This window comes from Dermacentor albipictus, chromosome 1 (assembly GCF_038994185.2).
Source record: "Dermacentor albipictus isolate Rhodes 1998 colony chromosome 1, USDA_Dalb.pri_finalv2, whole genome shotgun sequence".
NCBI lineage: Eukaryota > Metazoa > Arthropoda > Arachnida > Ixodida > Ixodidae > Dermacentor > Dermacentor albipictus.
Genome location: NC_091821.1, coordinates 124598811 through 124625362, shown reverse-complemented (window position 1 = coordinate 124625362; position 26552 = coordinate 124598811). Strand labels below are relative to the sequence as shown.

General features: G+C 45.8%; 1 long non-coding RNA gene across 1 annotated transcript; it reads right to left on the bottom strand.

Annotated features, from left to right (window-relative positions):
* Positions 1–24101: 24101 nt before the first annotated feature.
* Positions 24102–26136, bottom strand: LOC135904834 (uncharacterized). The gene is made up of 3 exons (XR_010565223.2): positions 25888–26136; positions 24920–25092; positions 24102–24480 (listed from the first exon to the last, which is right to left on the bottom strand). It is a non-coding gene; the product is annotated as an uncharacterized lncRNA (long non-coding RNA).
* Positions 26137–26552: the final 416 nt, after the last annotated feature.

The window sequence follows — 26552 nt, the reverse complement described above, 5'->3', positions numbered from 1 at the left end:
ACTTCAACGGACAAGCGCCGAAAGTAGGGCCCTCATTAGGGCACCAACTCAATGCTGTAGTTACGTGTGGGTCCCGGGCACCCAGCATGCAAGCTTGGTAACTTTTTTTTTTACTGCATGCAATTCGGAGTTGCGGATGCTCTGCGGTTTGTGCATTAAGCCTGCTAGGTGAGCTCACCGATGTGTTCGGTGAACTATACGTGAGGGCATCTAACACGTGCTATGCTATTGCCCACGCGGTGCCACCGAGTCGTCACAAGCAAACCGAGGTCACGGTGTGCTGTAAACTTTGTGGTTGGCTTTGGATTACTGATGGTTCTTTTTGAACATGGGGGGGGGGGGGGCGCCTTTGCCGGAATAGTGTGACTTCTGAAGCCCATAGTGACGTCTGCAAAGCCTCGCATCTTTGTATGTATGTGTGCTCCAAGGAGGGAATGCTGGCGCGCGTGTAAGTTTACAGTAACAGGCGACCTTTGAGCTCTATCGACGTGTGCGTGGTTTCATCTGGTCTCGCACTAAATTGAGTGAGAACGATAGGCTTTAGAAACAACATGCATGCACAAAGAGAATCGAACAATTTTCGCATCTTACAGCCGTGGATGGTGAAGACTAGCAGAACATCTGATGACCTTGTGATAATGTTTACTAGTCCGCAGTGACGCCTTAACTTTTAAGATTACCTAGAATTTAAGTTTTCACTTGCTTTTTCTGATATAACGAAGAACTGTTAATAAACCGCCTTGCGAAAGTTTCCATCCCTGTCTTGTTTATGAGAAAACAAACGTCATCACGATGATTAAATAAAAGTACGAATGTTGAAGAAGACAAGACAGCGCTGTGCGACGCTCTAGTTGGTTGTCACCCCATTACAAAATTTTATAAACTTCTTACAGGGGAATAGGAACAAAACATTTACAGCGCCAAAAAGAAAAACAAGGAGAAAGTACGTAAAGTCAAATATTAAACAAATTTAAGTATCGCTGTAGAACGTATATTCCTTATACGTGCGTTCTTCGCACCTGGTTGTTCGTAGAGGACTGGATTCCTATAAAAAATTCTTGCTCTCCAGAGTCTATTTATTTATTTATTTATTTATTTGAACATACTGCTAGCCTCCAATTTGAGGATCTTGATCATATCTATGTATGATATATCTAAGGCAGTAACAAAAATAGGTCGTATGGCAAGTTATTTTCACTCGCTATATGAAGAAATCTACTATTTATTGGATTAATATCGATGTTATTTTTCAATTTTCACTGTAGAACATAATATTACTGTTCTTCCCGCAATGTGAAGCAGTGACGCGGTAGCTGCCGCAATAATATTATGCGCATTAAGTGTCGCACTGTTTTGCTCGGTATCGATTGGAGTAAATATTCGCTGATGTGTGGGAGCAGTCTTCTTTTGAGTAAAAGAAGTGCGAGTCACATTCGTTTGTGAAAGTGGTCTTCCTATAAGTGGTGCAGAAATGGAGATACTATATAGCTTTCTATTCCTCCGCTTTCCTACCTGCCGTCCCCCCCCCCCCCCCCCCTTACCTCTGACTTAGTTTAATTTCTTCCACCTCAGCGCTGGTTTGTGACGAATGGACGTCCCAGCACCATAAAGTTCTGGGTTCTTCGAACGCTCCAGAAAAGAAGACGTTAGACCATTGGTGCAACACAGTGTTCACAACGTTGCAGCCCAGCTGCTGATGGCAGCGAACTTTAGTGCGGACGGAATTCGCGACGTCATGACGTTGGTCAGAGACCTTGAAGCAAAGCTTTCTTTGCCTCTTCTGACTTTCCACGTGCTGCTGCTGCGTTGTGGTCTAGCTCGCGCCTGCCGCTGGCATGCTTGCAACACCCCCAGACGGCGCGCGCCTCCGCGCATCCTTCCATCCATCTATTCCGGCCGGCAGCGCGGCAGCGTTTCAGTTTGAGCGTATGACACGCCCTGTGCTTGCTTTTCTATGCGACAAAAGTGGTGGTGCTGGGCTGTTAAAGCGTAAACATTACAATCGCCTATAGCCTGAAGAGAGTGCTTGGAGCTGACGTCCCTGCCGGTAGCCGTGGTGGTGAAACAGGCTGCGCTGTTGCGTCCGTGTGTGAAACGTATGAACGCTCCTTTCCAGCAGCCAAACGCGCAAGAGCAGCCTCCTTGCTGACTAGCCGTTGTAGAGGAAATGTTCCTCCGTACACTTCTGCCACGATGCGATCTGTCATGTGAGGCAGTGATAATGTTCAACCGTCTCAGAGATTATGAACAATGACGCACAGCAACACCTCAAGCAAACACGTCTCTCTGTATCTCCTGTGGACTGCGCAGACAAACAGCAGTGGTGCACGCAAGGTAAAGTTTAGCATCAACTCCCCACTCGCGGATTGGACTAAACGCTGAAAAAATTGCACATTCGCCGCCAACATCACCGCTGATTATTATCAATCAAAGCAAACGGCATACGATACAAAGCTTCGCTTATATCGATACCCACAGTGCACAAGGATGGCTTGGTGGGCTAGTTGGTAAAGTATCTTAAAGGGTTAACAGCACACACGCACATGCACACACGCACACACTCGCACATACGCAGAATTAATTATGGGGTTTTACGTGTAAAAACCACTTTTTGATTACGAGGCCCACCGTAGTAGAGGACTCCGGAAATTTCGGCTACCTGGGGTTCTTTAACGTGCACCTAAATCTAAGCACACGGCTGTTTTCGCATTTCGCCCACATCGAAACCCCCCCCCCCCCCCCCACACACACGCACGCACGCACGCACAGACGCGCACACACACACACACGCACGCACGCACACGCACACACACACACACACACGCACGCGCGCACGGACACACACAGGAAATAGGACTCTCATCATTCAGCCCTCTGCCCTGTACAGAGCGCCATCCAGATATTCAATTTCCTGTATTTCAGTGCGCCACTGGAGGCGTACTTACGCAATGATGTTTTTCATGATAGATTTCATATGCTTCGGTCACTTCGCATGTCAGCTTGTCCTTCTCTTAATCACGGTAGACTCCCCCCAGACCGGTTTACAAGTACAACTTCTACATCGTATTGACAGGTGCCCCGATACGACACTCTTTGAACGGATCCAAAGATATATGGATGCATAGTGTGTTGGATTCATATGTATTTTATTCATGTATGTTTTCCCCAGCCAGTATACTGCGTTACGTTCCAAAATGGTTACTTGTACTTTGTTTTAAATCATTTTAGGATCATGTGTTTGCCTCCTGCAATGATTTACTGGTTTGCGCCACAGCGCATTAGACCAGCAACGAGATGGTCGAAAGGACGTCATAAAAGAATCAGCGCAGAGTAGGTTCTATCCGCAAGAAAAGAAAAGGCAAGGAGGCCAATGACAGGGAGGTCAAGGAGAAAGACCACACCTAAATTAAGAGCATGTATTGCGCGAACAGCACAAAAAGCAGTTTCCTTGCCATGCCCACTGAGTGCATCAAAATTTAATATCACGTAATTACAGTTTCATAGATGCTCGTCGAATAAGTCAACACTTCATAGCAATAAGTAAATCACTGCGCATGAGAAAATTTGAATCGGCAAAACTGCTCGTCACATGCTGCCGGCAGCATTACATCCGCTTGTTGTCTGTGATGTGTTGCTACTGAAAGTTGCACAGATCGTCCCGAATTTTCATTGTGCAAGTCGCGAATTTAGCGTGACACCAGTGTGCACAAAACTCATAAAACATACTTGACAGCAGGTGGGCCCGTGGGCCATTGTCGGCCGTACACGGGGCCCGCGTTGACTCTACTTTTTGTGCGGCGCAATATGTAGAACAGTTTTGCTCACATAGGCGTGGATTATTCGTAAAACAATTTGTTACAGTAACCGATAAGCCTAGATCACGTTAGAAAACTTCTCGCGTTACTTTTAACCCCCCCCCCCCCCCCCTCTACACGCACACACACTAGCATGCGCGTACAGACACGCACACATAAACACCACCCCCGACAACACCATCTAAACAAGCCGGACAACAAAAGAAAACTTTGTTCGGCTTGTTTAGATGGTGTTGTAGGGGTGCAAATACGCAAGTTGCCTGCGTATTTGTACTAACTGTGTACTGGGTTGGGAGCAGGAATGGGATGCTGCCTATTATAGTATATTTCGATTAGGACGCTGTAATGTTTTGTTACGTTGCTGAATTACATGTTTTGCCTGGTTCTTTATTTTTGTACGCATATGACATGCACTGACGTAGCACATTGTAAGAAGGAAGCCGGTGTTTGTTTTAGTCCATGTATGCAGCGGAAGATGGAAGAAGGGCCCCTGCACTCCGGCCTTGGAAATTTGAAACACACGCACGTGATTTCTTTTCAAATCACAAGAGTGTAATGAAATGTCGGACAAAATGAAGTTTAGGCTTTCTATATTTGTATCAATACCAGATGACAAATGAAACTCGTATGTCGGTGGAATGCATCATCAGAAACACAATAACGCATAGCGTTCTTGCTGCGCACCTGTGTGCAAGTTCTTAGGATGCGCTAATATGGACGGAGATTAAAAAAAATTATGGGGTTTTACGTGCCAAAACCACTTTCTGATTATGAGGCACGCCGTAGTGGAGGACTCCGGAAATTTCGACCACCTGGGGTTCTTTAACGTGCACCTAAATCTATGTACACGGGTGTTTTCGCATTTCGCCCCCATCGAAATGCGGCCGCCGTGACCGGGATTCGATCCCGCGACGTCGTGCTCAGCAGCCCATCACCATAGCCACTGAGCAACCTCGGCGGGTGGAGATTAACCGTCAGGAATCTCGCAGAATCATGTAGAATCAAGAAGTAGAATCATGCACATCACGCTGCCCTGTCTAAACCGCATCTTGACAAAGCCATTGAATGTCGAAGCTTCTAGGGGCGGATATGATGCGATGGTGGAGACCATATATTGTGGCAAAGGCAATTGTTCACTGCCAGGCTAACTATAAAATAGATTTTGCAAGCACTATATTAAGGCACCATACTGTCGTGACAACTTTTACATTGCTAAAGAGCTGCGCACGAGGTAGCCTGTGTAGGTTCATGAAGGAGTTCGGATATCTCCTTTTGCCGCCACGAATCACTACCAGAAAGAAGATCGGTAATACCTTGTCGTGTGTCGCCCCTCGATAATCCCTTTCTACTAAATGTTCCCTAGCCCAACGGTCTATAGAGTGAGCATGTGCCAAAGGTATTAATGGGTCTTGAAGAACGTAGTAAGAAATTTCACTGTTTTGAGAAATGAATAGAAGAATGTTTCCTAAAAGCAGCAGCACAACTTAATAAACACCATGAAGTTAGTGAAAATATAGAGATCCTTTTCACAACTCTAGTGACTGTTAGTTAATTCGGGTTTAATGGCGCTAAAGCGACTAAGGCAATGCTGCACCAGTCACAAGATATTAAGAAATCAAATGTTAAGGCAGCGAAAGCTGCGTTTCCTTATAGCTTGTGCAAAAAACCGGTTTCATCTAAAAAGTTAAAGTCAGTGAAAGGCACTAGCCAATCATCTCACAATATTGAGGCGAGGTGTAAAGGCATGTGTAAGTTATACAGATTCTGGAAAGGCTTCCGTATCTGTGTTTCAATATGCGGACATGTCATAATAATGTGCATTACTGTAAGCGGTTCAGGACACTTCTAACAAGTTGGCGGATTTTCTTTTAGAAGTAAAAAATTATGTGTCAGGTGTGTATGCTCAATTCGAAGTCGACATAAGATCACCTCATAGAAGCATTGCTGGTGACCGCACGACTTCCACTCACCAAGCAGGGGTTTCGTTGCGTTAACTTATTTGCGCCAGAATCCCATTCTAGTTGCCACTTTGATGCCAGAGCCTTGCGAATCGCTCGGATACTGTCTTTGTGTGGAAGCGTTGTGGCGTTACAACTTTGTGCTCTGTCATCGACGGGCATATATCTGCTGCTTCATTCATTGGTATCCCAACATGGCTTGGGACCCAACAGAATCGTATGGTTCTTGCGTATTTATTATAGACCAACATGTTTAGGATATCGCCAAGCAGAGGTTTAAAAGCGGAGTTTTATGTTTAGAGTTCTGAGTGCACTTTAGCGAGTGAGTATAAATGACAGCATTCTTCTGCTCTTTGAGGGTAATCTTATACTGTCGTCCATATCGTAATAAACTTGGGCGGTAAAGACTGAAGCAAAACGATTTATCCGAATGCTTCTTTCCCAATTTTTCGTTACGGTTCCGACACCCACGTATTCTTCTGTTTTATAACTATCTGTGTAAAATTCGGCCCGATTGTCCCATTTGTTTTGAATAGCGCGGAACTCTTGCATGATGTATTCTTGTGGGGTGTCTTCTTTATTTAGATATGTTAGTGCCCAGTCACATAGCTATGTAAAATTGCACCATAGGGCCAGTCTATCAGCAACCTGCAGGGCCTCATGAGGAATATCGTAAGTCTGGCAGTATTCCTAGTGTTTTAACATAAGTGGCCGAATCATGTTCGGTTTGTTTGTGTAGTGTACCCGTGATATTTATTTTGTTACGATGTTGTAGAGCATATGTTGTGGTAATGAGCGAATTCTCAGTACATATATATAGGAAAGTGTAAGTAGTGCTCTGTGGTGCTGTAAGGAAGGCTCATTGCAGTCAACGTATAAACTTTGGACAGGCAATATTCTGTAGGCTCTGCTCGCCAATCGTAGGCCGAGATTATGAATTCGATCAAGTCGTTTAATGTAGGGTTGCCTAGCTTCCCCATAAACTACACTATCGTAGTTCAGAATGATACGCACAAGCGACCGGTATATACGTAGTAGGCATGTTCGGTCAGATCCCCAGTGCTTGCGCGATAATACTTTTAGAATATTTAGTGCTTTATTTGCCCTAATTTTTGTTGTGGTATTGTGGGCCAGGAAGTTCAGTTTTCTGTCAAAAGTTGCGCCTAAAAATTTGTAGTGTTCTTTGACCAGCAGCGTTGTACTATCCAACGTCATAACTGGACTGCAACGTATGTTTATTTATTTAGTACCCACAGCGCCCATGCAGGCATTGCAGTGGGGGGCTACCGAAGAAAAACAAGCATGAAAATTCCAAGTTACCATCAATGCATGTAAGTGAAAAACAGATTATTATACGCCGACACAAACGCAGACAGCCACGTTGCATGCAGCCGTGTCGGACGCGCAGGCACTTTGCAGATGTGAAATGTGAAAAAATAAGCACATAAAGCACAATGATTACAAAAATTCGTAATGAAAAAGCAAAGAATAAAGCGAACAATAAATTGAAAAAAAAACGCGGTGATGAAGATAGAGTACAACAAGGTAAAAAAAGGGGCACTAAAAGAAAAGAATGTCATCTGCAACTGGGATTCTTTATAGGTCATGGTGATTGTTAGACGTACGCGCGATATTTATCAAGCCTTAGTGAACCAACGATTCTATCTTTTTTTGATGCAGAAAAGAACTTGTTAGGACAACGGATTCCTACACCTGAGGAAGAAAGTCGGTTCCATTGACTGATGGTTCTTGGAAAAAAAAGAGCTTCTAAAGCCTGATGTATTACATTTGTATTTTCTTATCTTGTGTTCATAATATTTGCGCGCTGATGTGTAGTGAGGATGGTTTATGTACACGTCACAGGGAATTCGAGCATTAGAATGATATATGCTGTGTAAAAGCTTCAGCCGAAATGACGATCTTCGGTGCTGCAGTAATAATAATAATATTTGGGGTTTTACGTGCCAAAACCACTTTCTGATTATGAGGCACGCCGTAGTGGAGGACTCCGGAAATTTGGACCACCTGGGGTTCTTTAACGTGCACCTAAATCTAAGCACACGGGTGTTTTCGCATTTCGCCCCCATCGAAATGCGGCCGCCGTGGCCGGGATTCGATCCCGCGACCTCGTTCGGTGCTGCAGAGATTGCCATTTTAGCATTGCCTTAGATTTTGTTGCACTAAACTGCCTGTCATACATTTGTATATCAAGTACTACCTTGCCGCCATGGATTGAAATTTTTTCTAGTCTTTCTTTGTTAGTTACCGATGAAGGGTCCCACACAGAGCACGGATATTCCAGTGCAGATCTTACGTATTATTTATATAGTAACTCCCGGGTTTGTTGTGGAAACTCACGTGTATTTCGTTGTAAAAATACCAAGTTCTGACAAGCTTTGCCTACGGTATAATCCACATGCCAATTCCATGATAGAGAGGGGCAAAAATAAACGCCTACGTATTTATATTGACATATCATTTTTACCGGAGAGCAGTTTATCGTGTATTTCAATTTTCCAGGATATTTTTTTTTTTCTGGAGAACCTCATGCACATCGTTTTTTTAAGATTCAGTTTCATTTCCCATCGCTCCCACCCCTCGTCTATGGCATATAAGTCGTTTTGAATTACGAAGCAGCCACTTGCAGATGTAGTTTTATGGTATAATTTACAGTCATTTGCAAATAGTTAAATATGGGACTGTACGTTTTCATTAATGTCTTTGATATAAAGTAGAAAAAGAAGGGCCCCATAACTGATCTCATAGGTACCCCTGACGTAACATTAGTTATTGCACATTACTCGCCATATTGTCGCCTCTCGCGTAAATATTCGGCGATTGACGCAATAACTTGGGGATTAATATTTAAACTGGTTAGTTTTTGCAGTAAAAGGTGATGTGAAACGGTGTCAGACGCCTTTTTGAAAGTTAAGAAAAATACAGTTGACTGATGATTTGTCTTCCAGTGTTACCGCTAAGAGATGTGTACTCTGCTAGTTGTGTGACGCATGATAAGCCTTGTCTAAGTCCATGCTGGTTTGAGTTAAATAAAGAATTACTATCTATATGTTTGACTATTGCGGTATATAAAACGTACTCTAGAACTTTACGGCACACAGAAGTGAGGTAAATGGGACGGTTGTTATTAATAACGTTGCGCAGGTCAATTTTAAGTATAGGAGCAACCGATGTCATTTTCCAATGAGCCGAAGTGAACTATGTTTCAAGGACTTTTCAAAAATAATATTGAAGTACATTCACTTTATATGAGAGCAAGACTTCAATATAAAATTGAGTAAACAATAAGGGCCCATAGCTTTTTCACAATCTAATTCACGAAGTAGTAATTCAACGGCCCGAGCTTCGATCACTATTTTAGGCGTGGATGCGGATTCGTGTTTCAACAGTTTCAGATCTTTCCGAGGATCTGTTGGGGCAGAGAACACTGAGGTAACATAAAGATTGAACAACTTAGCCTTTTCTGTGGCGTCGCTAATTATAACATCGCCACTGGTCAAAGCGGGGATAGAAATGTCTTTTTTATTTCGTTTTATATGCTTCCAAAGTTCCTTCGGGCTTTGCTTTATTTTACTTTCTATTGTTTTAAAGTACGCTCATTTTTTTTGGACTGTAGCATTGTTCACTTCACGCGTTGCCAGTTTTAGTTTCATAAGGTCTCTTTCGAAGGGTTTCGTTTGAATGAACAGTAAATTCTTTGCTTACGCTTCACTAAAACATCAATTTCTTTAGTGTATCATGTCTTACTTCTATAACGCCTTCTAGTCAATACCCATGACGGAACAAAGCGGTTGCGCAATTCAAAAATTTTGTCTTTAAATAGAACCCATAGGTTTTCTACTGAATACTCATGCGCAAGTGTTTCGAACTCAACGAAATACGCTTCCAGTGAAGCATTGATTACTTGGATATCAACCTTGGCGTAATTGTACATGCACCGACTCTTCTCATTGCAATATTTCTTTCCTATAGCACGACGTTATGATCACTTATCCCTGGCAATACTTCAGTATTCGGGACCGTTTCTGGCATATTTGTGAAAAAAAAAGGATCTAGGATATGACTTCCTCGCGTAGGCTTCAGCACGGCTTGTCTTACTGAAGAGAGGTTCATAAAACAGGCAAATACAGATTTGAAACTAGGGGAGCTTCCAGAGGCTATCGCCTGTTCATTCCAGTTGAGATCAGGTAGATTAAAGTCCCCACCCACAATGGCATAATCTGATGTGATTTTTGTGGCTGTAGCAGTGAAATGACACAATTCTTTAGCTGTACCAATTGGTGGCCAGTAAAAGGAGCAGACTGATAGCGATTTGCCGTTCGAGAGTTTCAGCTGACGTGAAACAGCTTCGCTCGTATCCACTCTAATAATTGCGCGTGTAGAAGAAATGCGCTGGTCTACCAAGATAAATACACCACCTCCGTGATAATTCCTATCCTTTCAAAATGTTATCAGGAAATATTTCAGAGCTCGCTACGTCTTCATTGAGCCATGATTCGGTGCCGATAACTACACTTGGTTTGACCATGCGCCTTAATTTATTGAAAGCAAGCTTTGTTTTTTATGCTCCTACGATTGACTTCCGAAAACGAAAGTGAAGTCGATAAGGACTTATTGGGTCATTTGCACGACACAACATTGTCTGAAATGTCATCATAGGTGTACTTGATGCCTCTATGTAAATGACGTCATGCTTTAATTGCGCATGTGCGTCCTTGCTTTTATGTTGCCGAGCAACCGCCACAGATTTCGCCTTCGCTTGCGCACTGCCATGGAAACGTCTTCCGGCATACTGATACCTGTATATTTCAAATTCTTGGCCTTTCCTAAAATCAAGTGTTTTTCTTTCAGACTCAAATGCTGCGATCAAGGGTCGCGTTTTTCCTTTTCGAAATTTTCCAAGTCAATGAGCTTTTTTGATCAATTCAGGGTTAACTTGTAATTTTCTTTAGCATACTTCCTTCAATAGCAATTCAGATGATGACCAATATTCGCGAACATTTGTATCAGGTATGCCGTAGAACACGAGCTTGCGCGGCCAACTACGATTTTCAATATCATTAATCTAATTTTGGAGCAGCTGCATCACCCCGTGCTGTGCATCATAGTGTGCGGTACACTCCGTAATGGCGGATTCTAAGTTTGCCAATACTCTTATTTCTGTTTCAATTGATGACACACGTGAAGTCAAATCATGTATAGCTGCCTTCTGTTCCGCTTGATTTGCCTTAATAGTATGAAGCTTTCGAATAATCACGTTTTGCCCATCCAACATTTTCTGTAGTGTCACATCAGTGCGAGGCCCGGGATTCATTTCAATATCACCACAGAGATTTAACAATAAGAAATAAAAGGCATAACGACGCAACAACAAAATGTGACGCCGTGAGCGGTTTATGACGTCGAAGAGCATACATACACAGTTATACAGCATACGGGGTGGAACCGGCATGATAAGAACGGCAAATGTTTTACAAGATGTACATTCAGTAACCTGCACGAGAAGCATAACGTGCATGAGCGGCACTGCCATAGCACTGCCGGTTCCACGCCTCGGAGAGACACTGTATTCTGCCGCCTTTTGTAGGCTGGTGTAGGCGGTCAACCATGGTTCGTTGACTGTTGCTGTAAATATGCCGGCTTCCACTGCAGTAGACATCGCCAGTCCACGATGGAGTGCTTTGAAGATGTCTTCATTGTTGCATGCGAATACATCGGCGATGTTGGCCGTAATCCTGTGGCTGTCGCATTCGTGGCCTCTTGAAAGCGTTTTGGAGCTGCATGCTACCTGCACGAGAAACCGAACGTGCGTGACCGTCACTGCCATAGCAGTGCCGGTTCCACGCCCCAACCCTCACGTCTGGGAAAATAGGAGCTGTAACAGTTTTGTGGGTTGAAAAACTGAAACCGTTTTTGCCAGCCTATTGTGTCAGACCATTTATAATTATTTGTAGTTGTCTTTTGCAGATGGATAGTATTGAGGCGCGGCAAGCCAGTTGCAAATCGTTGACATATATTGAGTGCATAACAGAGGAGGGGATGATTTCATTAACAGAGTTCATTTTGGCTATGAAGAGTGTCGTGCTGAGAATGCAGCCTTGCGGGACGCGATTTTCTTGTGTAAATGTACGTGAAAGTATTGTTCCTAGACGTGCCTGAAAAGTTCTATTTGACATGAAGTCAGATAGGCAGCCTAGCATTCTGCCACGAATTCCCAAGTCAGCCGGGTCTATCAAAATTCCATATCGAAGAAAACGGCGAGACAGTGCTGTTTGTGCAGGAACGCGTCACGTATTTCATGTTCTAGTCCGATGAGATGGTCAGTGGTGGAGCAGCTCTTTTTGTTTCATGATTCTTGATTCAAGGCTTCTTGATTCAAGGATGAATGTGAGTCTCATGCTTATAATGCTCTCATATGATTTGGCTAGACAAGTGCTTAGTGCATTGGGTCTGTAGCAGCTTGGGAACTTTGCGGGTTTAGCAGATTTTAGAAAAGGCACTACTACTGCATTTTACAGTCTGTAGGCATTGCCACTGACTCCCATATCTTGTTGAAAAATTGAAGAACTGCCTCTACCATTGTTTGGGTTAGTTGTACCAGCATTGTGTAATAGATATGGTCAAGACTTGCCATTTTTTTACTCTGTTCAGTTGCTGTATTGTGAAATGGTTATTATATACTTATTTGATGCACCGGCGGTGGTCAGTCTTTGTTTCTCCGCCGACTCTTTGTATTTTAACAATGTATTTGAGTAGTTTGCTCAGCTTGAGATGTAAATGTGCTCGCCTAATAAGTTGGCCCGATCTTGTAGTGTTGTTTTTGTGCCTCGACATGTAAGTAGTGGTATTGTGTATAAGTACTCTCCTTTAAATTTCCTCACCTGGTCTCACATTCGTTTTGATGTGACCGTACTATTAACTGAAGATGTGTAGTTTTGCCATGATGATTTCTTCGCCCGTCTAAGAATAAATCGTGTTTTGCCTTTGGCCTGTTTGAGGTTTAAGAGGTTGCTATAGGTATGGTACTTCCCTAGGATTCCCCAGGCCTTATTTTGTTCTTTTATAGCTTCAGTACACACGTTTGTCCAACAGCGATTTAGCTTTTAGCGCACAATACCGGATGATTGGGGTATTGCCTTTTCTTCCACTGGGATTATGACCTCAGTGAATGTTTTGTTAAGTTTGTGAACGCTTAGTTCTGACGAAAAGACAATTTCCAGTTTTGCATTCTTCATAAAAACTAGCCAGTCGGCGAGCTGTAATTTCTACCGGCGTTAATGCCCGAGGTTGGTGGTGATTGTAATAGTTTGATGATTGCGGTTAAGTAATCACTACCATATGAATGGTCGAGGGCTTTTGCCACTTAAGATAATTAAAGAAAGATGATGTGCAAAAAAAATAAATCTAAACAACAAAAAGTGCGGGAAGTTGGTAAAAAGTTTGTCGGTGCCCCTGAATTTAAAAGGTAGATATCATTGGACAGAATAAAATCTTGAACAAGCTGCCCTCTTTGGCCAGTTTTGACACTGCCCCAAAAAGTACAATGAGATTAAAATTTCCAACTAAAACAAATGGCTCCAGTACTTGTTCTGTTAAATATTCGAACTATTTAGTAGTAAAATGGATATGGGGTGGAATATACAGTGAAAAATGGTGGTGGTTTTGTGAGACGTAATGGTGACGACTACAGCCTCGAAAGATGTATTCAATTGGACATTGTGACGCCCTGCACAACTATAGCGACTCCTCCTGACAAACGGCTGGAATATTAGCGGTCCCTTCGGACAACGGTGAAACCTTAGATAATTTGACTATTTTTTGGACCGAAATTCGTTTCCTGAAGACACCCTGCAACTGGAGAGCAGATGATGATGATGTCGTTGATGTCACCTATAATTTGTATGAGACCTCTACTATTCCCGCGTGCAATGAAAGCCATGGTTATAATATGCAAAATGTACTGATGTGTGTGAACTTAAAATTTGAAGGTGACACGCATTAGGCAACCACATTCGTTTGATGGGTGGTAGCTGTTCAAGTTACCTGTCCTTTTTTCGGCGCAATGACAAGGAGTTTGTCCTACTTAGAGAGCTCGAAAGAACGCTGCTCCTTTGGCGTCGATGACGCCAGGGTTTTTGGTTCGACCTGCATCGCTTTCTCTGAGGCGCTGGATGATTGAGAGCCAGGCGCCGAGACATGCGTCTCGTGCCTTGGCGTTTGGTTTAGTCTTGGGGTCTGCGTAACAGCTGTCTGCAGGGCTGTCTTGTATGATAGTGGAGTAGCACTGGCTGCTGCCACCAAGGGGGCGGATGGAGTTGCTACGCGACCGCTGACTGTGACCCCTGTAGATATCTGTGACCTATGTGGGGTTCGGCCCCCTGCCGCACCACATTGGCATAGCTTATTTGAGGTAAGAGTGAAAGCTTCTTCCTCGCTTCGAAAAGTGAAATCTTTTTTTTTACTGTGAGGGCAATCACCTCCTTCTCCTTCTTCCTACAGGAAAATTATCGTGAATAGGCTGAACGATCCCCTTTGCAGTTTACACAGCATGGGGGAGCGCTACAGTATAGATATGGATGATCGTTGGCACTGCATTTCGCGCATGTTTCTTTGCCTTTAAATGATTGGGATGCATGGCCGAACTTCTGGCCCTTGAAACACCGCCTTGGGTTCGGTATGTATGGTCTAGCATTGATCTTTAGACATCCTGCGTCGAGAGAGGTGGGGAGAAGGGTAGTACCAAAAGTATACGAATCACATGTTTGGTGGGGAGTTGTTGATCGTTTCGTCGGATTGTAATTTCTTGAACTTTGATAACATTTTGTTCTCGGAAGCCCTCGGAAGCCCTCGAGGAGTTCCTCGTCACTCAAGCTGAGCAATTCTTCCTCCGAGGTAACGCCCCTACAGGTGTTTAGAGAGTGATGGGGGGAAATCGTAACGTTGATTTCACCAATACTGGCGAGATCGGACAGCTTTTGCACTTGTTCTTTGTTTCTCAATTCTATCTACAGGTCTCCGCTGGTCATTTTCGTGGCTTTTTATTCTTTACCAATTTTTTCTACGAGGCATTTCGCCCCAAAGAAAGGGGATAGCTTACGCGTGGTATCGCGGGAAGTTGCCTAAGTCGGTTCGGAGGGTAAATTGAAAAAGGTGCATCGGGGCGGCCTCTTTTCGGAGGCCGGTCTGGAAGCCGGGGGAACGGAATTCGGCGGTGGTGGTAGCCACCCACCACCGCGCCCAACAAGGGGACGCTACAGGTTCCAATAAACCTGCAGACGCCAGCTATGCACCGCCACTATAACCTAATGTATGCAGGGTGTTTCAGCTAACAGTAGTCAGAGTTTTAAAATATGCCGATGCACTCTTAGACCATGATCATGATCTAAGACGGGATATCGCTGCACCATGGCTTTCTGGCCTAAATAAACTGTGGCTACGGCGGCTGCCTTTTCGCGCCGCTTCGCACAGACTGGTGACCCGGACGACCGAGCCCAGCCTTCCCACAAAGTCTCTGGAAAACTCCGCGTCCGTCGCCGTAAGACAGGGAACAGAGCCACCAGGAATTTATGAAGATTTAGCCAAGAAACAGAGAAAACAGAGAGAAGCGTTCTACCCAGAAGACACTTTGTCGTCTTTCCATCGGCAAGGGAACATATCTTAATGCATGACAGTCAGCCTCTTGATGGTGTGCAAGAGCACAATCATCTATGCCAACTAGTCAGATAGCTAACAGAATGGATAACTGGGCCAGTTGGTTTACTTGCATCGTGAAACTGTAAAAGCGCAAGAAGACGAGAACGAAGACAATGGACAGGAAGAGGCGCTTAATCACAACTCAAAAATTTTATTGAAAGGAAACAAATATGTAGACGTTTACGGTTTACGTAGGCCAGTCTGGGCATTGCGTCAACGTGCGGCCAAGAGAGCACCTGGCGGCATAGAATTGATCAGGAACGAAACATCTAGCCGCCCACTGTATGGATTGCGGCTGTTATCTTGTTTTCGAAGATACTCAGGTTATCTTCAAAAGCACTAACCAGCTATCCCGTGAAACGGCAGAGGCCTTCCACACAATGAAAAGAGGAGATAGCTGCGTCAGCCACCCCTAGGTCTTGCTCCATGATAAGGAATTCAAGTTTCTTGGTAGTTAGACTTTCCCCCGTATTCACAAACGCACCTCGACTTGACCCTCCACTCGGAATGCTCCTTGAGGGCGGTTTTTCGTTTCACAAATCGCCCTCCACTTGAAACGCGCCTTGAGTGAAGGAAAACTCGAGCGCTTTACTCGAGAATCTCAAGGTAGCCTCGCAGCTACCTTGAATCGCTCCTCGAGTGAAGTTAGTGCGTAAACATAGCTGCCTTGCGATCTGTCGCTCGCCTCGTCAGCATTTTCCGATGGACGCCAGTTGCCTCCGTAGCTTATCGTGGGTTAACCGTGCTGCGCATTTTCAAGGGCTTCGTTTTAGGGACCGTTGCAGTCCTCTGGAGCGCTTCGGCACCGGAATTATTCCACTGCAGCGCCGAGACACATCGGCCGTCCTCTCAAGAAGACTGCGAGCTAGTGCAGTGATTGTCGTCTAACTCCGTGCATGAGCCAGTTGATGACCTGCACACGTATTCTTCGTGCCAGTGCTCCGAACCTACTATCGGCGTCAGTGCATTCACGTGTTTCTTGCGGCTCATCGTAGAAAGCCGGATCAGTTCAAGCACGGCCCGATACATAACTGCGGCGGACTTTGAACTTGCAAAAAGAAAACAGCTACGAGAGAGAGAGAGAGAGAAACTTTATTGTGATTCTAAAGATTTGAAGGAGGGGTGGTCGGAGCCTCTCAGTCCAGGGCCCCACTGGCCTCTGCCGCCTGCCTGACCTGGCTAATTAAGGACTTTTGTCCTGCCAGATCGGAGCGGGCGAGCTGTGCCTCCCACTGCTCCATTGTCCTACTGGTGTTTGGCCTATGAGGGTGCTTAGTGCACTCCCAGGTTATGTGCATTAGGGTAGGTATGCCACCGCACCAAGGACAGTTGGCCCTATAACGAGTGGGATACATGGCGTTTAGCAATTTTAAATGGGGGAACACCCCGGTCTGTATTTTACGCCAATCGGCGGCCTCTTCCCCGTTAAGTTGTGGGTGAGGCGGCGGGTATTTTCTTCGGACTCCACGCTGATGAGCAAGGATGTCTTTGGCATTTAAATTGGTGGAATTTTGTGATGGGTAGTGCGGGTGGTTGGGGTTAGAAGAGGACGCCGTCGCTCGGTTAGTGAACCCTCGAGCTAACGCGTTAGCCTTTTCGTTCCCCTGTACCCCCGCGTGGCCCGGGCACCAGAGTAGGCGATGATGGTTGTTGAAGGATTTCGGGATTATCGCGAGGCTAGCCGCAGTCACGTGCCCCTTGAGAAACATGCGACATGTCTCCTGGGAGTCCGTGACCACGACCGAGTCCCTTTGCGAACGCTCCGCGTGAGCGAGTGCGATCGCCACTGCTAATATTTCAGCCGAGGCTGGGGATCCCGCCGTGGCCGACGCGGTAATTTGCTGTTGGCTGACAGCGTTCACGACTGCCAGGGCGTACCTTCTTTGGTAGCGCTGCCCGGTCGTGTCTGCATACAGAGCTGCGTCCGTGTAGTACGTGTTGTACCTATGGTTGTTAGAGTAGGCTGATTGAATGTGTTGTGCACGTGCTTTGCGCCTTTCTTTGTTGTACTCTGGATGCATATTCTTTGGAATTGGGGCTACTGTAATTTTGGATCTCATCGAAGGAGGGAGAGGTACGGCCTGCTCTGTGAGATAAATGGGGTATGCTGGGATATTGAGTCTAGCCAATATTGCCCTACCAGTTTTTGTGAAGCTGAGGCGCTCCCTCTGTCGCATCAGGGTGGCTTGCCTCAGTTCGTCGAAAGTATTGAGCACTCCCAAAGCTAACATGCGCTCCGTTGAAGTACATTTAGGCAGGCCCAGAGCAGCTTTGAAAGCGGTTCGAATTATTGTGTCAGCCTGCTTTTCCTCCTCCCTGTTCAGTATTTGGTACGGTAAGCCATAGATTATTCGACTAACCACTAAGGCCTGTACGAGCCTTAGGGTATCGTCTTCTCGCATTCCCGCTTTTCGATACGTCACGCGACGTATCATTTGGGCTATGTTGTTGGCTGTGGATTTGAGGGTCTTGAGTGTCTGTAGTGCTCTCCCGTCGCTCTGAAGCCACACACCCAGGACTCGCATCGTGGGTACCTCTCGGACTGATTGGCCCTCAACCACGATGTTAATCGATCCTCTGGATTTGTAGCCTTTCGCGTGTATCCGGATAACCTCAGATTTTTCGGGTGCGCACTTCAGGCCACTCCATCTAGAAAATTTCTCCACCGCTAATACTGCACTTTGGAGCGTATATTCCTTATCCCCTAGTGAACCTCTGCTCGTCCACAGCGCGATGTCGTCTGCGTAGAGCGTGTAACCTAGGTCGGGTATCCGATCCAGATCGCGCGCGAGTCGACACATCGCAATGTTGAAGAGAAGAGGAGATAATATAGCTCCTTGAGGTGTTCCTTTGTCAGGCATTTTAAATAAATCCGAAGTGATTTGGCCAATACTGATGCTCGCCTCGCGGTTGGAAAGAAACGCTCTTAAGTAATTGTATGTGCGCTCACCACAACCCGCGAGTTCGAGTTCTTCCAATATTGCGGCGTGAGAGACGTTGTCAAATGCTCCTTTAAGGTCTAGTGCTAGGACTAGTCTCTCGTCGCCGTACGGTATATTAGTTAGAATTTCATCTCTAAGTAGGAGGAACGCGTCCTGGCAAGATAAACCCGTGCGAAATCCTATCATGGAGTCCGGGAACCAGCTCCGCTCTTCCAGGTATCGCTGCAATCTGCTATGGATAACCCTTTCATAGAGCTTACCTAGGCAGGACGTGAGCGACACCGGCCGTAGTGTATCAATCGAGGGATTCTTTTTTGGTTTGGGGATCATGATTATTTTAGCCAATTTCCACTCTTGGGGCAAGTCTCCCTTGGCCCAGCACTCGCTATTAAATACCTTTGTGATTTTCGCTAGGGCTACCGAATCCATGTTTCGAATCATTGCATTTGTGATCGAGTCTGGGCCCGGTGCCGAGTTTTTAACTGCGGATTGTGCCGCCTCATACACTTCCGCGTACGTTATATCTTCGTCTAATTTAGGGTTCGCCTCCCCCGCGTATTGTCTCCTCGCGGACGACGATGCCGTAGCAGGTGAGGGTCCTATGTACTTTTTCTGAAGCGCATGAACGAGATCTTGGTCTGTACCCTCGAAGTTGTCGGCTATAATTTGGAGCTTCTTGTTGTTCTCAGTACGCGTGCTCATCGGGTCTAGCATGCTTCGTAGTATTCGCCACGTACTGCTCGTTCCCAGAGTTCCTGACAGGGTTCCACAGAACGTCGCCCACTCGTTTTTAGCGAGCTCGTTGGCATGGCCTTAGGCTTGCTCTGCCAAGAGAGCGATGCGTTGTCTCAGGTGTGTGTTTAGACGTTGCCTTTTCCACCTCTTGGCCAGTTTCCGCCTCTCTTCCCATAGGCTGACCAGGTGAGAGTCTATCACCGGCATCTCCGCTGTACGCTCAATGGCTTTAGTGGTGTCCCCGTGTGCTCGTCGAAGGAATTCGGTCCATTCTCGCATGTTGGTCGGGGCTGTATCCGACTCCTCCAGAGCTCTCTGGAGTTTTCTATAACGAGGCCAGTCAGTTAATTTAGTCTTTCCTATTGTTCTCCGTATGTTGGGCGTGGAGAGCGCTACTCGGATTATGTCGTGATCGCTTCCCAAATTTTCATCAAAGGAAACCCATTGTGCGTCTCTGATGTTTATTGTAAAGGCACGGTCGGGCGCCGTGTCTCTACTGACGCTGTTACCCGTGCGCGTCGGTTTGCCGATCTGATTGATTGCCCGTAAGCCCAAGGCCGTTGCGGTGCGCTCGAGTAGGAACCCTTTGGGCGACGTTTTCGCGTATCCCCATAGTATGTGGGGTGCATTAAAGTCACCCACTATCACCGCCTTATCCCTGGTGCCCGCTAAATCTTTTGTTGCTGAGAGAATGTGGGGTAGGTCGTTCCCTTTGCTTTTGGGAGGACTGTACAGATTTGTGATTAGTGTGTGTGCCTTACTTCGTTTCTTTGGCATCACACTGATAACTATGGAATTAGTCTCTCCCTCAGTTGGCGGAAGTGTTAATAATTGAGCGTTTATCGACTTGCTCACCAGCGTGGCGACCTTCGAATTTTGAGGATCGCTCAGAGTGTAGTATCCCTGCAATTTGGCCGGCTTGGCCCCGACCTCCTGCAGACATATCACGTCCGGAGCGATTCCGGAGTTTTTGATAAACTGGTGGAACACTGCCACTTTCCTGGAGAAGGAGCGGCAGTTCCATTGCCATATCTCTAATTGGTCTGAATTTTGTATTCGTTGCGATTTCTTAGCGTGATTAGCCATGTTGCCCACTCTTATTTTAAGCCCGTGACGTTTCCGTGTCCGAGCCGTCGGATTCTGTTACGCAGTGGCTTATTTTAGTTTTTGCCGAACCCGCTCCTATCGCAATTGCGCGTTTTTTGGTGGGAACAGCCTTCGAGACTGCCCTAAGCTGTTCCGCCACGAACCCCTTGTGTTTCTCGAAGTCCTTCGTGCACTGTTGTTGAAATTCCGTTAACCTTTGGGTAATTAATGCCAGCATTTCATGCATAAATATTTTCAAGTTTTCCGCGATCATTGTCTGGATCTGCGCTGCCGTTATCTGCGCGTTTTTTGAGATTTCGGTTGTCGGAGACTGCGCGGAGACGGAGTTTATATCTGCCGCCGCTTTCGCTTTGGCTATTTGTTCAGATTGACGCGGCATTTCCGGCTGTGGTATTGTGCTATTGAAGCGCGCCTCTAACTCTGACACTTGTTTCTCAAGTGATTGTCGTTTGCGTTCCTCTCCTGAGAGCTGTTCTCTTAGTCGCGCATTTTCCTTTTCCAATTTTTGAATGCGTTTATCATTTTCACCAGTATTCTGTTTTGGAGCAGTGGGAGAAACAACCCTCGCCCAGCTCACCTGCTGTTTTTTAGGCAGTGGCGAATTTGACCGCTGTGAAGCCCTGGAGCTGGAGGGGTCCCTCGACGGGGTATTGCTCTTCGCTCTGCTTCCGTGTGGAGATCTGGATCGCGATCGGTGCCGGTAGAAGTCCTCCTCTTCCATGGACTCGAACCAGCGCCCCGGTGCCTTTTTGGTGTTCTGTCCCGACCGCTCCCGCTATCGAGACTGGCGAGTCGTCTTCACGCGCTTGGCGGCAATCAGTTTGTTCGGGCACCGACGCGTCTCGTGCCCCGCCGCCCTGCACATGGCGCACTTCACTACACATTCGTGTCCTTGCGGGGGTGGATTTTCGAGTCCGCAGCCACGGCATATGTTCTTGGGGTTCGGACAAACGTCCGAGCGGTGTCCCTCTTGCATGCACTCCAGGCACATTTGGATTGTTGGCCTGTACTCCGTGCACCGCATCTCTACTCCCATGTAGTACACGCATTTGGGGCGCGTGCCTCCCGAGAAGGTGAGGAGAGCGGTATTGGAGCTTCCAAGCATTCGGGCCCTTTCGATGGTGACTCCTTGGGTCCTGACGCGCAGGTGTCGCTGGAGATCTGCTGATTCGGTGTGTGCTGGGAATCCGTGCACCACCCCTTTGTAGCTATCATCTGGATCCGCTACGTACACGTTGAAGGGGTGTTGCTTGCCTCGCAGCTCCATGCACGTGACTCGACGAATGACGTCCGCCACTTCCAGTGAAGGTGTGGAGACGATGATGATATTCGTTCCCTCTCGAATTCGCAGTATGAAATCTTCTCCAGTGATTTTTCGCTGGTTCGGTCCGTTTCCTGTGATTATCGTCCCGGTAGCCCGAATAATCGCTTGCGGTATTTCTGTTCTCAGATATTCCTTGAGCATTAGTCCTTTGTGTGGCTTCAGTATTATCTTGATGTCATTCTTCGGTAATGGTGGCAGAGGCTTCCCCTTCCACGGGCGCATGTTGCGACGACCGATTTGCCCATCTCCTTTCGCGCCGCCTGCTGATGGCTGACCGTTTATGTTGTTCTTGTTGGGAGCCGTTTCCCTGTCGTTGCGCTTGACAGCCTCTCGCTGTCGCCGCGATAGAACTAACTGCCAGCCATCCATCGCCTGGTTGTGGGCGGCGATCTCTTGGCTTTTGCTAGTCCTCGCTTCGGAAAGTACTCTTGTGTCCCCGTTTTCGTCCGCGTTGTTAACCGGATGCGGGGGTGTTATTTGGAGGTCCATGTCCTCTGACGTAGCCATCTCGTACGCTCGGCAGAAGCGATCTGGTTATTAGGTGGTGAGGCGGTCGCTCACGCGCTAAGCCTATCGAGGCCTAACGGGGCTTCCGCCGCTTCGAATTTTCAAAGTCGCGTGGAATGACGAAAACTTCACTCACGGACTTGAACTTGGTCTTGAAACGGAGCGTTTGTCGAGTGGAACCCGATGGGATAGTCAAGTCTGGTGCAGTTGACGAGTTTTCGGCTAAAACGTCGATAGTCGGCGTAGCCCATGTGAATGAGCGTGCTCTGCCGGAACTTCTTCGTCTTCCCAAAACAGCTACGAAGATTCCTGTCACCAGTGGTGTGTTGCCTGTGTGCGTGTGTCGCTTGCGCGAGCGCCGGCCGTCGCCCCGTCGGCGCTGTTTGTACTCGGGCAGATCCTCACTGCCTACGCTAATCCAAGGACGGCGAAACACACCGCAGCAAAGCGAGCATCTTTGTAAACGAGCAGGTGCGTTCACTTCAATTTTTGCAATTTTCTTTAATTTGATGCGGCTAGTTGCGCTAAGGAAAATACGAAATGGACTGTAATTTCGCGCGGACCGTGTGCAGTTGGTGCAATTTAAGGTCATCAGCAATAATTACGTAATCCTTGCTTCAAACGATTCAGTTTAATGAGCTTGTCATCCCTATGAAGATCCAAGCTCAACGAGGAAGTCACCAACCATGAAATGGCATTCAGAATTATACCTGCACGTATAGACAGGTTAATGTGATGTTTTGTTCGAATAAAAGAGACAATAACAATACAAAGGAGTAGAGTTTTCTGCATCACATCATTTTTTATTCCGATAAATAAAGGTGCAGCAGTGTAGTGACAGCACCTAATATGGACAGTGCTAGCAAGTGGTAGCAGATATATCTCGCACACCTTTATTGCGAACATCCCAGCTCTCTACAGGGTTCATTATGCAAGTGTTAGATCGCTGTTGTTGGTCTTGCTGAGCAAGCGGTAGACCAGCTGAAAAATGTTTCTTTGCAAATAAAAATAAATAAAATCAGTATGAGCTAATTTATGTAAAAAAAATCATGCTATAGAACACAAACTTCTTAAACTAATGTATTATTACGAAATGTAAACTACAGAAAACGAATACAGTACCTAAGCTCGTTTCATGGACCTTTTTTAACATCGTTGTATGTTTATTACCAACCCCTTCTCTTTGCAGGAACCAGGTTGCCAACACACGCACGAAGAGCAACTGCCTTTCCAACTGTGCTGTGTGTGCTGCGCTTGCATTGGTGTGCAAGTGGAGGAGAGGTCCAGTTAATGTCGTGCTGCACTATAATAGCCGTCGAAATATTCTGCTTAAGACATTTATCACTTTTCTGAAATCCTAACAGCTCAAACATCACCCCTAAAAGCAGTTTGAGTGCATGTATTTGCCTTCATAGACACGTTGTAGCTGAAGTCATTGTATTTTTCATCCAGATGGCCTTTCTTCAGTCATATTTATTAAGTCGGTATGTACCCCTAATAATTTCTGGTCAATTAAAGTGCCAATTTTTTTCTAGAACGATAAATTAACATTATTATCGCCTTTTTGTACTTTGATAGTATGCAATAAATACAGCGTGAACTCTGATCCTACAAACAGAAGCAGTAATGAAGAAAAGAAAGAGGGTTGACCTAGGGGCGCGATTTTTAATAATCATATCATGAGAAGCCAACAAGCAAAGTCACCAAAGACAACATAAGGGAAATTACTTGTACTTACTAACTGAAATAAAGAAATGATAAATTAATGGCAATGAAAGTGGATGAAAAAACAACTTGCCGCAGGTGGGAAATGATGTAGTTCTAGTAGTAGTAGTAGTTAGTTCTAGTAGTAAAATATAAATACACAAGAAAGTGGATGGGAAAACGGTGCCGCGGTAGCTTCATTGGTTGGAGCATCGCACGCCTATGGCAAGTTTTCTCAACCACTTTCATTGCCATTAATTTGTCATTTCTTTAATTCAATTAGTAAGTAGAAGTAATTTCTCCTCTGTTGTCTTTGGTGTCTTCGCTTGTTTTTTTCCAAGGATATAAACAGGAGTAGTACTGGTGACTAATATATTCTAGAATAAAACACCATCTCTTTTCAAGACAGTAGTCTGTCGGGTGTAGCCACCCGACGGCATGCAGTGGTAAATTCTTGTAGAATATATGCTGTTTCTACCCTGCTTCTAGCTCCAGCTTAAGATAATTTATGACGGCCCGAACAATGAGTTTCTTTCATTGGATGCGTATGACAGTTGGCTTCAATGGGGCTTGCAGAACTTCAGCAATTGACCAAGGTACAACACCCAGGGTAGCAGCGTGTCTTGTGGGATCCCAAAATAGGCCAAATGGTGATGCAGACTGTCACAATGACAATGCTGAAAAATACGGTATAGAGCGCATTACTACCGTTATTTCAGAAAAGCTGAGATCAACCATCAAAGCTATGGCATATTTTTAATCTACACTTGCTCATGCTAAAGTAGCTTCAGCATGCCACAAAATACTGAAGTGCTGGCTACAAATACTACGCAAGTGTTGCTTCACAAATTGTGCGCAGCAAAAGGATCCTGTCGCAGCTGCAAAGCACCACGGGCAACTGATGACCTCGCCCATCATATTCATGCGATTTAAAACAAAAATTATACGACAGCTGAAGGGGAATAAAACATTAATTTGATTCCATTGACATGGCTGTTTCATGTGTGTGGTTCTAAATAACAGGGTGTCCATTTCCCCATTTAAATTTTGTGAATGTGGGTACGTGCAACATGAATATTTTTACAAAGTTTATGAAAATAAGCACAGACTAATTACCGGGTAGGCTAGTCAAGTACTTCTTCAGCACCTAGCTCCTTTCAGGGAAGCGAGCTGGTGCAATTCCAACAGGCAGGCACCATATCTATCGATGCTTTCAGGTATGCCAGAAGCCTTACTGTGCAGCACAGGCGTAGATTTTTTCACCAGCTGGCCCTTCCAAGGCCCACATCCTGCACCAGAATGCCAAAACATTTATGTAGACAGGGCGCTCGCGCGCTAAGTAAATTCAGTATACCTAAGCAACGGAAATGAAAAAACGTAGCACAACTAAAAACATGTCGGCATTGCGTGAACTTGAAAGCCCAGTTCATGGAACGTGCATCAGCTGCTACCACATAGCACACTGAAAGAGTTAGGACGAAAAATCAAATGGCAGTGATGAAGTATTGACAAGTGAATTTTCGGAAGATTAAAACATTGCGTAGCGTATGTGTGAAGTGAGGAAGCACAGGAAATGCAGGCACCAGTGCTGGTTCGTTGACCATATGTGCTACAAGTTGAGCAAGCCGACTGACCACCACGGCTTCTAAAACAAAGTACAGGACTCAAAAGACGCTTGTTTTTTTTTTCGACCTGCCGGAGCTACGCACTCAACCATATACGCATTCTGCCACATGTATAGTATAACTGCTTCTCCTCTACCGAAAGATTTCATACGCGATACTGGAATGATCGTTGGATGCAGGCGCCAATCCGTACCTTCTACATTATCGTTTAAAAAATCGAAACCAACATTGTCGTGCCAAATCTTCCACAAGTTCCCATTAGCAAAAAAAAAAGGAACATGTTTTGGACAAGCTCATGCTGCCTCGAATATGTTTAAGGTACTGATTAATTTCCCCAGCATGAGCAACTGGAGTCAATCATGCTTGTGTACATCGGAAACGGCTTATCGACTGCGCAGCGGCAACCTCAAGAAAACCGCATTGACATACTGTGCTTCCATGAAAGAATGGCTCACTCACCCATATTTTCTGTCCTGTTGTTGCTTTCAGCAAACTCACAGCACCACTCGGTCTTGAAGGTAAACAAAGCTGCCCATCGGCCGTTCCATCTGTGGCCTCAGAAGTCATTCAGGCTCGGTCACCATACGCACAAGGACGAAATCACCCATCATAACCGCGATTATCAACCGCAACGTCAGTCACCAAGGAAACACTAGGAAAAAAAGAGCAGCGAACAAATGCCGGCGCAAATTATCTTGGTTCTCAGCCATGCGCCATGCGCTCAGCTGTTGGGATGATTGTTGCCAGACCTCAAACACAGCTCCCGCTGGCTTTATCCGTCGAACGCTCACAGTGGCAGCGTTGCCGAGCTAAAGTTGTACATTGCGCCGTGTAATTGTTTGATTGGGAAGACGAATGAACTAAAACACATATTTGTCTTAAATAATGGGACTTTTAATAAGCACATTGAAGAATAGTCTCGATATCAGACGCTTTTCTCGGTCGATACACTTCACTTGAGTCGAGGGCGCATTTTCAAGGCGTTCCTTCGCGGAGGAAAAGTGAAGTAGTGTTCATGAAACGCAACGGAGCCTTGAGTGAAGGAAGCCCCGTCACCTCGACTTGGCTGAGTCGAGGAGGAGCTTCAAGTGAAGGCGTGTTTAAGAATACGGGGGTTTAACTTT